The sequence below is a fragment of the Papilio polytes genome, unplaced genomic scaffold (assembly GCF_000836215.1).
Source record: "Papilio polytes unplaced genomic scaffold, Ppol_1.0 DF824058.1, whole genome shotgun sequence".
Lineage (NCBI taxonomy): Eukaryota > Metazoa > Arthropoda > Insecta > Lepidoptera > Papilionidae > Papilio > Papilio polytes.
Window position 1 is genome coordinate 771,942 of NW_013525146.1, and position 16,116 is coordinate 788,057.

The 16,116-nt window shown below is 33.6% G+C and overlaps 1 non-coding gene across 1 annotated transcript; it reads right to left on the reverse strand.

The window, feature by feature from the left end:
• Positions 1–9,328: 9,328 nt before the first annotated feature.
• Trnai-aau lies at positions 9,329–9,402 on the reverse strand. The gene has a single exon. It is a non-coding gene; the product is annotated as a tRNA-Ile (tRNA).
• Between the last annotated feature and the right edge of the window lie 6,714 nt (positions 9,403–16,116).

Consider the following 16,116-nt stretch of genomic DNA (forward strand, 5'->3'; position numbering starts at 1 on the left):
TGTATGGGCAGCGGTCGCTTCGCCATTTTGGCGGATTTAGGTGGCCGCTTGTTCGTTTGCCACCTCATAATATAAAAAAATAGCAAATAAATTTATTGAAAGTCGGTAAAAAATTTATTACAGGTTTAAGAGGGAAGTAACTTTGGGAACCTGTATTTTATGTCTGTCCCTAGTAATGCATAAACCTATCACTTTGTACCGCATTTCCGTATCGCCGAATGGACGCTGGTATTCCGATCTTTACCCAATGGGACACCGCGAGCGGTTGACCGGGACATCGCCTATTGAAGATAAATATCAGGCCGCTTAGATGTACCGTCCGCCGACACGCAGATATTATTCCTTATAGCGCACACAGTTGATTAAACTACCGCACAACTGTTTAGTCGCGCTTTGATTCCTATGTGCGCACACTACTCGATTTTTAGATGTGCAACTAAACAGTTGAACCGCGAAACAATCGACAATCGCACAACTGTTGTGCGATAAAATTATCGCACAACTGTTGTTCGCAGACTAAATAGTCTAAGGTTAGTGCCACTTCTTACAGAAGGTAAATGTATCGTCAACCTCAGCGGTATATGATTCAATAAAAATGATAGAAGAAACATATTTATTCCCTTGAAAATTAAAAATAGCAAACATAATTTAAGTTACTTGCCATACTCAGAGTCATTAATTGACATTAATTGTTACCTGTTATCTAAAACATCAGAAAAGCCGTGAAATTAAACTTCCTAGTCAAATTAATTTAATTTGTCTAATTAATTCATTCTATAATATATAAACATGTTTTGTAAACAAAACAGAAATCAACATAATTATTACTAATTTAAACGACAGATTTATACGAAGAGTGTTAAATTGGTCCGTTTGTTTAATATATGTGATAGTTGAGTTGATAACGTAGTTTATTATACAAATGTATACGCAGAGTTAAATGTTGCTAGACCATTCAATGGACATTACTAATGCCCGGGTTTAGTTGCATGCAACACGTAATAACTATAATTCCTTTCAATAGCTAATTTTGTTTTTTTAAAACAACTTCAAAATTTTATTTTTTTATTACTCAGTTTATTCCTAAGTTTAACTTTATACCGCGTTTATTTTTAAGGCTGTAAGACTTTAGCAATCATAAGAATAGTCATTTGGTTACCGCCTTATGGCGTATGAACGACTACCATTATTCCGATAGTCGTTTCGGTGCACGGCCTAATAGCGAAGAGCTTCGACCAACATCTCAAGAAGCTCTCGCTAGACAGTTGGATTAAGGGCCCGATTCAAAAGGCGGTTATTTTAGAAACCGCACGCATAGTGAGGAGGTTCCTGTCTCTGCACTGACCACTGGTTGCTTGAGTCATCGGATTCCGCAGTCGGTGGTGTTCTATTTTTTATATAATATGTTTTATTTTATACAAATCTTGTAAAATGTATAATATAGAGAATAAGAAATAAAGATATATGTATCATTTGAAATGTAACTTATCTGGCAATTATGATAAAAGAAACGTAAAAACCACAGATAATTCTACAAGAGAATACTCTTACTAACATTGTAAATGCGAAATTTTAGATAGATGTTTGTTAGAGTTTGTAGCCTAAGCAGCCCAACAAAACTCGATGAAATTTGGCATAGATGTAGGGGATAGTCTGGAAGAACACACAGTTTTGTTTTATTTTAATCCCATGCGAAAGAAGTCGCGGGCGACAGCTATTAAGAACATAATAAAAGCTTAATGCCGAATAGGTTTAATTTTCTTCAATAAAATTAAATCCAAGTTACATACCGACTGTTTTTGTCAATCCTTAATGAATAAATAGGATACTAAAGGTATGAGCATTTGCAATAATTTGCCATAATTATTTAATTTAATAGAAGAAATCTCAACATAGTTACTAATTAGGGAGTAACTTAAAAAGATAATCTGCTTGTTTAGAAATCGTTCGCCATAAGAGGTGTCTGTTTAGTCTGTGCAAGGAAACTACTAAAAAGTACACATTTCCTCTTTGTGTATTGATATGTAGCGACTGCTGCGTTGTTTACGATCTATGACAATTAATAAAACCTTAGAAGAGTCGCCGGAACTCCTGCGTACGCGCAGCTAAATGACCGATGAAATTAATTCTCCATGCAACTCATTCGAATTGAATCGATACTTTACATTGCTTAATACAAACGGCGCAAGGTGGTATATTTACTATGAAGAAAATGTGTACCTTCTGTTTGTCATGTACTTCTATAACTTCCTGATTTCTGCCAGTGACTTCATCGGATAAAAAAAACTTAGTAGCCTATGTGTTCTTCTAGATTATGTTCTATATGTATGCCAAATTTCATAAAGATCCGTTAAGTGGTTTTGGAGATACGCAGTGCCAAACATCCATCCATCCATCCGCACTTTCAAATTCATAATATTAATATGATAGTGTGAGATGTAATTATAAATGACAATCATAAAATATGATATATCTTCTACAAATTTCGAAAAGGTCCAGATTTTCAATAAAATCATATTTCTCTGAAAATGACCAAGCAAACCCGCGTTACATCAACTATGCGTTATTTATAGCGCTCTTCGATCTCAAGAAGTGGATGTTGCCATAACAAGAGTTGAAGATTAATTGTAGGCTTGTGTTTGGACGCGTTACGCGCGAGCCCAGGTGTAAAGCTTATATAAAATGTCATCGAGTTACTTCGCACGTTTTAAATGTGAACGGATTACTAATATTAGTAGTACGAGTTACTCTAAAAACGTGAATATCATTGAAGGATATTGTAACATTAGAACTGGAAGGATTTAAAATCAAACCCGCATGCATGGTCGTCGTCAAGATTTTATCTATACTATTATAATAAAGCGTAAACACACACTTCTTTGTTGCCTAAGATGTCTGCAATTACAACATATTTTTGAATATTTGTTTTTAATAAAAAGCCCTACACTTACGTCAAACTTTAGGCTATATATTTTAACGTCATTAAACTTAAAGGTAAATATTTTAAATAAAAACCCTAATGTGGGGAGACCATAAGTTGTTGCCAACATCAAGGAAGCAAGGTTGTCATCGTGTCATGTCATATTGACATTTGCAATTGATAATTTTTCAAATGTAAACAATAAAATAAAATTTTCATTATATCATGCGGATGAAGCCGCACGGGAAAAATAATAGTAAAATGGTTACGTTTAATAGCTTCTTCTACGATTTCTTTGTAGACAGATCTTATTTAGTAGAATCTTGTTAATGGTCCACATCAATATAATGGAAGATTTTCCCATAGAATCTTCATCATCAACAATGTTTACGTTGCAATTTTTTTTTCTGCTGAAACCTTATGAGTTTACTATAGGTGTGAAGGTCCAGGTTAGTTGGTGTACTCGTCGTACAATTCCTAAAGCGATAGAACGAGTGTTTGATAAAATCAGTTAGGGTTCACGTGTAGGGTTAGGGAGTTGGTAATGTTTCAGATAAACAGTTATTTTAACTAAATAAGGGCTCTAGAGAATATAGTTACTAAGAATATACGTCTACCTGAAAGTAGAGTTTCCCTAAGAAATTAAAAAAAAACTATGTAACGTCTCATGTAATTTAAATTCATCCAAAAACGTTTAATCTCACCCAAGTATAATAAAGAATTAAATTGCACTCATAAATAATCAGACAGTCAAGTATATCATAAAACGATCAACGCTAAATATAAATGTATCCAAAGAATTGATATTTATTACTTTGGCATAAGGCTTAAAATCGAATGAAATAGTAAAACTAAGTCAGCATTAAAAAGACCAGGTGAAAGTAGGCACATCCAAGCGTTAAGATAACCTTTAACCGTTCCTGTCGATGTAATAGTATTGTAAGTGACACACGTATTAGCGAACATATACATCCTGCTGCAGCACCTTAATATCTGTATCCTACTTTTACTATTAAGCATAGACCCGACATTTTGTAAAAAATATACCAAAGCTATCTAAATCTAGAGGAACATCTGTTTTGTTAATGTTTTCATCTATACTAATACTATAAAGACAAAACATGTTTATTTTTGTATGTATTCATCATCCATCATCTCCCCTACCTTATCCTACTCTCATAGGGTCAGTGCGCTGGGTTTTTGTCCTCCAAATAACTCTAGCATCCGTCATCTCAGTCATCACTCCCTTCTTGATCATGTCACCTTTCAATCACGCATTGTAATAATTAAAAAACTACTAAGCAGTTTTCAAATTATTGCACCTTAAAAAAGCTTCGTTATCACTGAATAACATAGGCTATATTTATTAATTACATACAGACGAAGTCGCGAGCAACAGCTAATCTTAGCTATTCGTAGAAAAGTAAATCATTCAAGAACTCCTTATTCTTGGATTTTTTGTCGTTATATTGGTACCATGGGTGGTGACCGGTTCAGTAAACTGACAAACAGTTTGTAATTGAATAAATAATATGTTTTCGACTCACTTAAGCCGCATGCCAAGTCTGCGACTCAATTACTCCACATATCATCACGATCATTCTGCTCGTAAATATCGTATTTACTGGGCGCGCTCCCGACGTACCACGGACCTCTCATAAGTCTAATTAACTGGGGATAATGAAATGAAATCACCCGAAATCTCGGTACTGGCCGCATGCTTTGAGACTTTCATTGATTAATTAAAACGAAATACGTAGTGCTGGGAACGGAGTGCAAAATATTGGACCAATGCCACTCTTGGTTGACAAACAATACAGTGCCTAATTTGTTAATTTTCATGAAAACTACCTTAAACCGTGAATTCTATTACACTACATATTCTTCAGTCAAACCATCTGTCAAAGAATATCAAATCCAAATGCAGTAATAGTGTACTGTCTATTCTGTTTGAGACAACTTCTTTGGCAAATGTAAAATAATCTTGACTCAGATTTAACGCAATAGTGATGTTACATCGTTACACACTGGGGTCAGTACCCCAATTATCAAGACGAAACCGCTTAATGTCCAATTACAATCTTGACAAAGAGCCACCCAAATTGACAAAAGTCCAAATACTGAGATCGCATAAACGCATCTGGGGCCGTTTTTAAAAATATGTAACCTCCACATGACTTGCAATGAAATTAAGATTCGAGTCACAGATAAAAAGAGAAGGAACATTATCTATCACACAAGAGGTGCACGGAGCGGTCGAAACGGTTAATTAACAAAATTCGCTTTGTCCAAGACACATAAAATTTTACGAGGATCAAGATTTCGGCACAGTGACTTGAACCGCCCTTTCGGCGCAGGATATATGTACCACTAGATGTGTCTGCTGTCAGAAGATATTACGTTTAATACTAATACATTATGAGCTGCTTCGGAATAAATTCTGAAGTTTTGTATCTTGGAATAAAACCTAACGTTATTGAAAAATCACAAATATTTTTTGGTCAAACCATATTTGACGCATAACCTGATTAAATTAATTCGAGATAATAGTAAATTGTTTTTGTTTATCATAATTGCGATTATCTTAAAACATAGTAACATGCCTCATCCAGTTTATTTACATCGATTCCGAGAATAAAACATACCGCGGAGCACAAAAAAATTGGAGCAAGGCAAGTATGGAAAACACTCATAAAATTTAATAGGTTTTCCTTCAAAAAGCACTTACGTGAGTCGAATCCCGATAGGGACACCTTACTTTTTTTAGTTCCAACTTACGCATGCTAATAAGGAGCCGTAGTACTAAAGAATTGGTATCGCCAGTTGTCAATTGTTTTGAGCTAATTCATTTTTCTTATGCTAGTTTTCTGAAGTATCGATTTATTTGATAATTACCTAGTAATTTGTTAGTGTAAGGTTGATTGACGTCAGTATAAGTTTCAATGGAGTTAAATTAATGTTACCTCGTTCGGAAACGCATTTCGTAAAGTTTAAACCATAAATTTTAACAAATGGTTAAAAATCGCTAGGAAACCAGCCACTAGACCATTGTTGTGTCGAAAATGTTGGAATTGTATAATTCAATTTGAATTGTTCTGTTCTTCTTCAGCAATTATTTTGATTTTTTTTAGACACTGTCTAAAAAGAACCAGGATTTTATAGCGTTTATGTACTATTAGGAAAAAGTACATTACAATTCCCACCGTCTCTTTTTTTTATTTAGACTATAACAATCGATAAATAAACAAGAATAAATGTATTAACGAATAACATTATTTTTTATTTATATCTAAGAGCGCATTTTCATCTATAAAATGATTCAATCTAACGACAAATTATAGTTTAGCAAGTCTCAGTAACGAGATAAACCAAATTCTGATATGACGGCTTATTATTATATTACGATTGATAAAAAACGTTACGGTAAATTCAAAAGGAACCTGACAGAAAAACATTTAAACGCTGCTGAGTGAAGCAACGTGGTCAGACCTAAATTAGTACTTTCGAACGCATACCGATTGCTGTGCGTAGGGGCATCTTCAGTGCGCCATATTTGGCAAAGAAAGACATAAAAGAGATTAAACCTTTAAATATATCTTAAGATACCATCTTTATCTGATCGGATTTTAAAACGAAGATTTGGTAATGTAAGCGATTTAATTTGTTTTATAACATTACAGTTGAAATATTTAACGCTTTAATTTGAAAAATTCAAGTCGATATAATTCCAAATTTCAGTTTTATTTAAAAATATTTTACAATACGTAAAAGAGTATATTTTAGTCGATAAATTGGCATATACAGCATTGCCAATAACATCAATACCGTAAGCATTTAAGTTACATTAAGCAAAGGTTAAATCGTAGTTACATTCGTTTTAAGCAAATAACGGTTGATTTACCAAATATAGAATATAAACCACTTGTTCTAAGAAGATGTTCGCTGATATCTCGAGATATATCGGGGGACCTCAATAGCATGTGAGCGGAGGTCAATAAATCAATTGAGGGAGCGGTTCCTTTGGCCGATTTCGTTGATGGTGTAACTTTCGTCGAAAGTTGATATGCGTCAGTTTCTTGCAATAAAATAGTGGTATTTTAAACGCCTTTAATTCAATCTTCGATACTTCGATATCGAGTTTTTATTTTGAGTTACGAACTGTCTTAAACTGGTCTGTTACCTCATATTATATCATCAGTTTGCACTATTAAAATAAACTACGTAAAATTTTGCATTTTTAAGTACCTTTGCATTACTAAGTACTAGTTAATTATTAGACTAAGAAAGGTAAACATTACCTCTATTTCTTCTTGATTTAATCTAACTTATTAGTACTGAAAACAGATAAAAATGAACAAATTAATACACGTATAAGAACATTAAATGGGATTGTCTACACCATTAGTACAAAGTGCGATGTAAGCGATATCAGATACTCGGTGCAGATATAGTATTGTGGCTAGTACAATGTCAATTCAAATTTTTCAACTGAACAAAAAGGCATGTGATGACCTTAAAGGCTTTATCTTAATGTAAACACTTTATTCGAGCACGTAATTCTGAACGTTAAAGTGTAACCAAGATGCGAGTGAGCAGTAAGGTCAGTTTTGTATAGTTGATAAAATTAAATTTTAAATCATTTTTACATTTTGTTCTTGTTACTTCATCACTGGTATTAAATAAAAATGAATAATATACTAGACCTTGCCATCATCAAAAGCATTTAAGATTTAAATGAAACGAAAAAAAAATATTAAAAAGCATATCATGAGGATTATTGACTCATAAAGGAATTGTCAGTAGAACGCATTAACTAAAATTTTCAGCAATATTATTAGAAACTGTTACATCAACCATTCAGCCCTTTAATAACAGTCATACAATAAGGATAAAATCTAAAACCGTAAGCGTGTACGGTGGGAGCAATTATTGTCATCTTAACAAGAACACAGTCGGAGCGATCTCGGGACGATATGAAAAAGTTATGGATGCAATAAAACTTGGTGTCGGCGATTTTGATAATCAAGCGTAAATACCGATGAGTTGTGCAGTAAATTATCCTCTAAAGCCCTTAAACTCCGGTTAGCTTTACAACTGAATGTTTATTACAGATTTTAGAATGATTATAAGCATTAAAGTGTTATTTAGTATTTGTTTATATAATGTTTTTGAAATCAAACTTTTCTGATTGTTGGATGCAAATTTAGTCCAAATAACATCGAAGACTTGATTTATTTCGCTTGTATTTTCTAAGAAAAATGTCTCTAATTTCAATAACATTTTTTGTGATGCGATTATGTTTTTTAAGGAATGTACCATTAGTATTTTTTAAAGATAAAAAGTAAAAATTGTTTCACTTAATACCGATTCTCAAATAAGCGATTAAATAGTCAGTTATCGCGGCATTGCTACATTTTATCACATTTGTAGAAGCTGAGATTCAGATAAAACGGGACATAAATATCGCCAGATATGATCACAATATGTGTTCTTGAATGCCAATGTCTATATCGTGGTTGAATCGTGAATGTGCAGACATTAGAAGATTCTATTAGAAGGCAAGGGAAAAGATTTCGACATGCCAGAACTTGTAATTAACGATTTATTAATTTTAAATTGAAAATGTAGAACTTGTGAGACGAAAGAAATTAGAAATGAAGCTGTTGTTGTGATGAATGAGGGACATATGTGTAGAAAACAAGAAACAATAAGGTAATTGTGGCAATGTACAGTGAAATGTCGCCGAAGAAAATTCATTTTAAAATTAATTGATGGCCTCCAAAACTATTAAAACAATAAGCAATTTATCTGAAAGGAACTGAAAAACTAGTGTATAATTAAATTATCCATTGAAAATAACCTAACAATTTCACTTCGGCTGAACGTTCGAGTTCTAGACGTAATTGGCTATCCGGGAACGATCGGTGCCGTCGAACGAATTCCACGCACCTCATTAATTAGCTGTTCCCATTAACATGATAATAAATGGCCTTTGTTTCAATATAGGGCCACCTTAGACTTGTTCTTTGTTTTAGCAAATTCCTAGCTACCATATTTATCTACAATGATCACTAATCTGGTATTCCGCCGCTTTAACAATAGATTTGCTACGCTAGAATATTCTTCAGATATTTTAGAATTTTACAGTCCTTGAATGTGTTAGATTGTGTGTGATTAATTAAACAATAGGAGGAGATTTATAGATTAAAATATTCTTATGAGTTATCGGGAATCTATTTTCAATTTATTAGCTGTGACTCTGAGTGTGTTTCTTATCTTTTAACACACAAGCTTAAGCTCCAAATTTTATTAACGTTTTGAAATCTGCTACAAAATAAACGGCCCTTTCGAAGTGGATATTCGTTACAGATTTCGGCAGTCATTGAAAAGTTGAAAAAAAAGAGAATGTGGCCCATGAGGGGATCGAACCCGCGACCTTCGCGTTATTAGCACGACGCTCTAACCAACTGAGCTAATGGGCCGATGTGGAATGATGCGAAAATTGTTTAGTGGTCATTGAAATCATCATACTCTAATTTTCTCAAGATAATGACACGAAAACTCTATTCATTTACTTAGAACATGTCCTGTACTTATTGTGAACAGATGTGCATAACAATTTCAGTTTCACTCTAAATTTTCTATTCACGCGTAAATTCCCATCAAAATTTATTCTATAAAATAATGTGTGTGTCCTCTTACCAATGTTTACAGTACAATACAACGTGCGTTGTCCACTTACGGCAAATATTGTATTTGAAAGTGAAACAGACTTTGATTATAGAGAAACGGACTAAGCAAAGAGATACCTTTGTAGTAAATAGATTCTTCTACTCTTTGCGTTGATAAAGATAACAACCATATAACTACTTAAATAAAATTATAATGTCTTAATAATAATACTGATTCAAATTCACACACTTAAAACCACATAAGCAAAAAGTTTAGATATTTCAAATAAAATGGAATGAGTGCGCTTAACAGGTCCTGTCATTTAAAAGTCAAAGGAAACAGCAAACAATCTCAGCGACATCTTATTTGACTAACCTGAATAAGGGCTTGTGAAAGTGTTCTGAAGAACGAATACTGTCAGTATGAATATACAAGGAATCGTTTCAATTAACATACGTTTACTAAAGAGTATGAGGTTAATTACGTCACAGCTTTTGCAATATAGACCAATGCAGACTATCATTGCAGGCAAAGTGAAAATAATCACAAAGGAATTCTCATTTTTCTTCTATACGTTTTTACGGGACTACTAGAAAATTGTTTGTTTGTTTCAAAATTCAATTGAAAGTTTGTAGAAATGATTCAATAGAAAGATTTTTTTTTCTATAAAATGACGTTTGTTAATCCGTCAAACATATTGCTTTTATATTTAGAACGAGCGCACACCTTTGATTAAACTCCCGCACAACTGTTGTGCGATTGTCGATTGTTTCGCAGCCAATTCAACTGTTTAGTTGCACAACTAAAAATCGAATCTCATAAGAATCAAAGCGAGACTAAATAGTTGTGCCATAGCCAAAGGTGTGTGGACGCGTTTAAATACAGATTTCGTTGTAGCAATCAATAAAACAGAATACGTGAATTGGTATTTTCAATTGAAGACTTTCTCTTACATTTTTGGAAGTACATATTTACATACGATGTAGCAAGCGTATTGTATGCAAAAATGCTTTGATAATGCGTCGTACGAGAACCGTATTGATATATCCATTAAAATAAGAGATAAACTTAAATACGGATTGAACTAAATTCGTCGTTAAATCTTGAATGGATTGTGAAATGGAATTCAGGTTATGAAGGCTTCCAATCACTGGAACGACATGTGTTGTTATTATGTTAGAAGAAAAAATTTAAAAAGGAATAACAAGTATCGTCAGTTTTAAACGTATCAAAGCCTTTTTTTTAAGAGGGGCAATGCGTTACGCATCCCAAGTGCCTTGGGGAAAGACAAACGTATCAAAGCCTTCCTTAAGTTAGGAATGACTTGGCCTTAGTGTACCATGCTGGTAAAATAAAGTTCGTTTGGCTTTTTTCTAATCTAACGTCATATTGTGTTTTAAAGAAATTATTATAGAAGACCTTGCTAAATCCTTCTAGTTTTCTATCATGTACAGTAGCTGTACCTAGAAGAACATTTATAAATACAGTAACCTATTGTTTATGGAACTAACACGAAATTTCATGATAAAAAATTATGTAACGTCATTGACAAAATTTGCAACAGATTTATAGATTCACGGAAATTTTCATGTTATTTCCCAGATTTTAAATTGGATAGATATCGATATTAGATCGATATGCAATGAACATCCCTAAATGCTTCCGTTACAAGTGATCGTATTGTTCCTTTTTTACGAATTGAGTGCAGAGTATAACTTACGATGATAAATTGTGGCAGCCGGCGAGTTTTGCGTATTAATTGATTCTCGGGTTCATTGAACGACTGATTAGTTTGAAATGGCGGGCGAGAAAAACGATTTCGAATCTGGTTCATTCAATTAAAATGTTAACAATTGGAGTGAAATTTATAATTAATTGATTCCAGTTCATAAGCTATACATAAGGTCAGTTTTAATTTTAACGCGAAAAAAATATTCATACTTAGTTCAAGAATCAGCTGTTCTCTTCTCTTCTTGGTGACATCCACGCTTAATATTAACAGTTCATCGTTTCACTTGTCCCTGCGGAGGGTCAGCACAGTATGTATTGCTCTTCCATACATTTCTGAATTGACTTTACTTTTTGAATTCATACTTTTTTTTGTCTTTCTCAACTATTCTAACTATCCAAATTGAAGCTTAATTCGATCATCGTGTATATTAATTAAGCGCCAATAGCCTAATGGTTTGTGGTACGGACTACCGATCTTTCGGTCGAGGTTTCGAATCTCGCCTTTCGACTATCGTGAACCATACCCTAGCACAAGTCTATAGCTTAGTTGGAATGGTTAAAGGAAATGTAAGTAAATTAAAAAATCTACAAATCTTTTTATAAAAAAAGTGCGGCTTCATCCGCATGGAATTATCAAAGTTTTATTTTATTGTTTTCCATTTGTCAAAGTATCAATTGCAAATGTCAAAATGACATGACATGACAAACCTTGGCAATCTTGCTACCTTGATGTTGGCAGCAACTTATGGCCTCTTTCCCAAATCAGGATTTTTTATCCAAAATATTTACCACCTAAGTTTAATGGTGTAAAAATATTTTTATTAAAAAAAGAATTATTCAAAAATATGATGTAATTGCTGACATCTTAGGCAACAAAGAAGTGTGTTTACGCTTTATTATAATAAGTATAAATGAATTAACGCTAGTTTTAATGGAAACCAAAAATCTTATATTACCGTATAATTGTTATCCAAAAGGTATAAGTTCTTATTTCATTGAACTGGTTCGACAACAAGCTCGTCTACGTCGCGAATGTTTACTTTGTATTAAATAAATTACCGCGACCTCGTCAATTTACTTTCATCGGGTAATCGCAGATTAATATTCACATTTAACTCATTCAGGTTGTAATTCGTCTCGGCTGTAATCGAATAAAAATCATCTTCATTACGTTTAATTTTAATAATTTTAGTTAACATCGTAGTGTTTAATACTTCACGGTGGTCCGTCATCACAACACTACTGTGATGGTTTTACGATATCGTAATACATCAAGAGAATGTGTACAAGTATTAATTATTGATGATTTAAAAAACCTGACCCCGTTTGATGAAATTGTCGCACTGCCAGTATTCTGTTGACGAAGAATTACGCGCCAATACAACGCCCAATTTGACTAAATTTGTCTTTAATATCAAGGATGCACCTTCATTGGTTATGCGTTCGTAAAAAGTCGCGTCGGACAAGAAATATGCGCATTTTGATGAAGCAAAATACTTAATGAGTTTTAATTTAAATTTACAATTTTCGCGGCAAAAAAATGAATTATTCTTTACTGGATAGTCGGAGACAGGTAGAGGATCGGGAAATGTTTTTTTTATTGAATTATTAACATCTATATGAAAAGGGCATACCATAATAGGTTCGATCTCCTAGAAGTAATAGTAGGTGCAAATGAGACTGTAACACTTGTTTTAAAATTTTATGCGCATGTAAAGTGAAAAATGAGGTTGTTTATTGTCATTCAAAACATTATGTCCATGTTTTTCACGCTTTACTTGTAAATATCAAGTTAAGAGTAACGATCTTCTTTTGTTCATGTTTAAAAATTAATGTAATTAACTGGCTGTTGGATTTTTACATTATACGATTAAATTGACAGGAAATCTTTGTAAGTATCTTCTCTGTAGTTCCTCTGGTGTTGCGGATTTCCATGGGCGTCGTTGACCACCTTGGTGTTTATGCCGCTAGTTTGTCCCCTGTTATTATAAAAAAAAAATTGTGAAGGACTAGATTCAGCTAGTTTTCAAAATTGACAACGTGTGATATTTAAAATTTACCTCTAAAGATTGTTATAGAATAAATAACGATTGCAGCAATTAAAAACCTTAAGAATGTGTCTTGAAAAATTATTTATATCAAAACCTTTCTAAGTGAGATATTACAAATCAAACCAAAAGTCCATGACGTAACTGTAAATCTATTTCGTTATAACCTCATTAAGAAAACTTTCCGACACTACGTACAATAACATCCACTCATCTGCTCGTCATGGCGTGCTCTTAATTATTTACATTTAGTTCAACCATCAATCCCTATAAAGCCATAATGATGCTATAAATTCATTTTAGGTCCTATTTAGCATAATGAGCTTCCACGGGGCCACGAAAATCACGATCTATTAATTAGTTTATGTAACCGCTACTTTATGTATGGATTTAAAATGCTGAAGGTCAACGATCTTCGCTGGTTTGTATGTATTTGAGATGTACTTGTAACTTAATCCGGTATTTTTTTTAATGTAATTAAGTATTCTAGGAGACCCTAGTCGGTGTAGTTATAAGACTTTTATAACAAACTAGCTGTTGCTTGACTTTTTCCGCGCGGTATTAGAAAACAAACGAACTATATAAATAATAAAAAGCTACGTATCCCTCGGGAACCGGATATTTCTCGGGGATGAACCTTATCCCATGTGTACTCCAGACTTTGTTTAATATCTGTGCCAAATTTCAATAAGATATGTTGTACCGTTGCAGAATAATCAAGTAAACATTAAAAAACCAAAATAATGAATCCCATGGGAACCGTAACTATTCCCTGGATAAAAAGTAGCCTATGTGTTCTTCCAGACTATGCTCTAAACCTGTGCCAAATTTCATGGAGATCCGTTCAGCCGTTTAGGCTACAAATTCTAACAAACATCCATTCGTCTAAACTTTCGCATTTATAACATTAAATATAATTTACTCCAAGGTATTGTTTTAATGATTAATTACTCTGGCGCACGAATTCTGAAAATAATCTCAAACAATTCATTTCATAAGCTCCGCCTGTAATCTGTCAGACGTAAAATCCTTTCATTGCTGGTGTTGCTTTTATGTCGTTTCAATATTTGGCTATGTCGCGGTTAATTTATGATTTAAAACAATGCTTGATTTATTTTTAAATGTATTTCATTCAACTAAGCTTTAGTTTAATTTGTCTTCTGTATACAGTGGCGCCCTCAGAGAGGTTGTCTAGTTTGCCACCCACTGCGAGGTTTTAATGAAGCCAGCATTTCAATGTTTTCTTGTAGTTACGTGAGCGGAAGTGGTCTCTATGTGACGCCTTACTTATGCACTTTTTGTGCTTGATTATCTACTTTTTGCAGGCACGTTGAGTCTTTGAATTGATCATATAACTGTTTACTCGCCTATCATTTTGAGAATTCTCTATCCTGTCGTGTGTAATCGCTTTTACATCCATAAATGTATGTAACTACTTTTATTTAACATATTTCTTAGTGGAAGCAATTTTTGACCCATTTGACTAATCAAAGTTGCTAACAACTTAGTTGTTGAAAGTTAATTTTTTTTATATTTGTTAAGCTAGCGCTTGACCACGATCCCACCAATCTCTTACTCTTAAAGTAGATGATATTTCTAAGTATTTAAGTTTTACCTAAGTAATGTCTCTGGTTGACCATTAAATGGTATTTATTCTATTTTTTGCGTCTTTCATTTGATAAAGGCGGCTTCTTAAGGCGGGTCATTAATTAGGGTAATATCCCGTTGCGTGTCTCCGCTACGCTCCAGTTTAATAGCGAATAAAAAACCGATGCCGCACCGCTTAAAGGTAATTAGGTATCTATGAAGAAATGTATTTTATTCTTAATTAATTGAACGTTTCGCTATGATGTACGGTTTCTTTGAAATAGTGACATTATTTGCTCTGAAGTTGCCTTTCTATTAAAGAAAATTTCTTTAATAATTGTTATAAAATTCTAACAATCTATCTCGATAATTATAGAGTAAATAATATTATTGATTACTAGAAGCTGTTCGACTAACATTATTAAATCAGTGCGTGAGCACATCTGAAACTAAATTATCGTACAACACAATCTCGATTTGATTCCTATGAGCTAGCATGTACGCACACTACTCGATTTTTAGTTGTGGAAGTAAACAGTTGAATTGGCTGCGAAACAATCGACAATCGCACAACGGTTGTGCGATAGATATCAATAGAAAATGTCAAAATGACATGACATAACAAAACTTGACAATCTTGCTTCCTCGATGTTGGCAGGAACTTATGGTCTCTTTCCCACATTAGGGTTTTTATCCAACTCGTTTACCCCCTAACTTTAATAGCGTGAAAATATATAGCCTAAAGCGTGACGCAAGTGTAGGGCTTTTTATTAAAAAAAGAATTACTCAAAAACAGGCTGTAATTGTTGACAACTTGGGCAACAAAGAAGTGTGTGTTTACGCTTTATTATAATAGTATAGATTGGTTATGATATTTCTTTGTATGGAAAACTTTAATTAGAACTATTTGTGAAACATGTAACTCGAAAAGTTTGGCAGGAACTGAGCATTGGAGAAATCTGTGAGAATTTTTCTCGTAAAATTCCCATAAAAAGCACATGTTATCGCAGTTCAAATCATATGTAAAAGTGTGGATACTACGAAATGCGGAAACCGCGCCTTCAGCACTTGCCGACTGAATCAAAGGCGAGTAGTGCGCCGCGCCGCCGCATTGCCGCGGTGGCGCGCAGAGCGCTGTCCTGCGTATGATTTGTAACG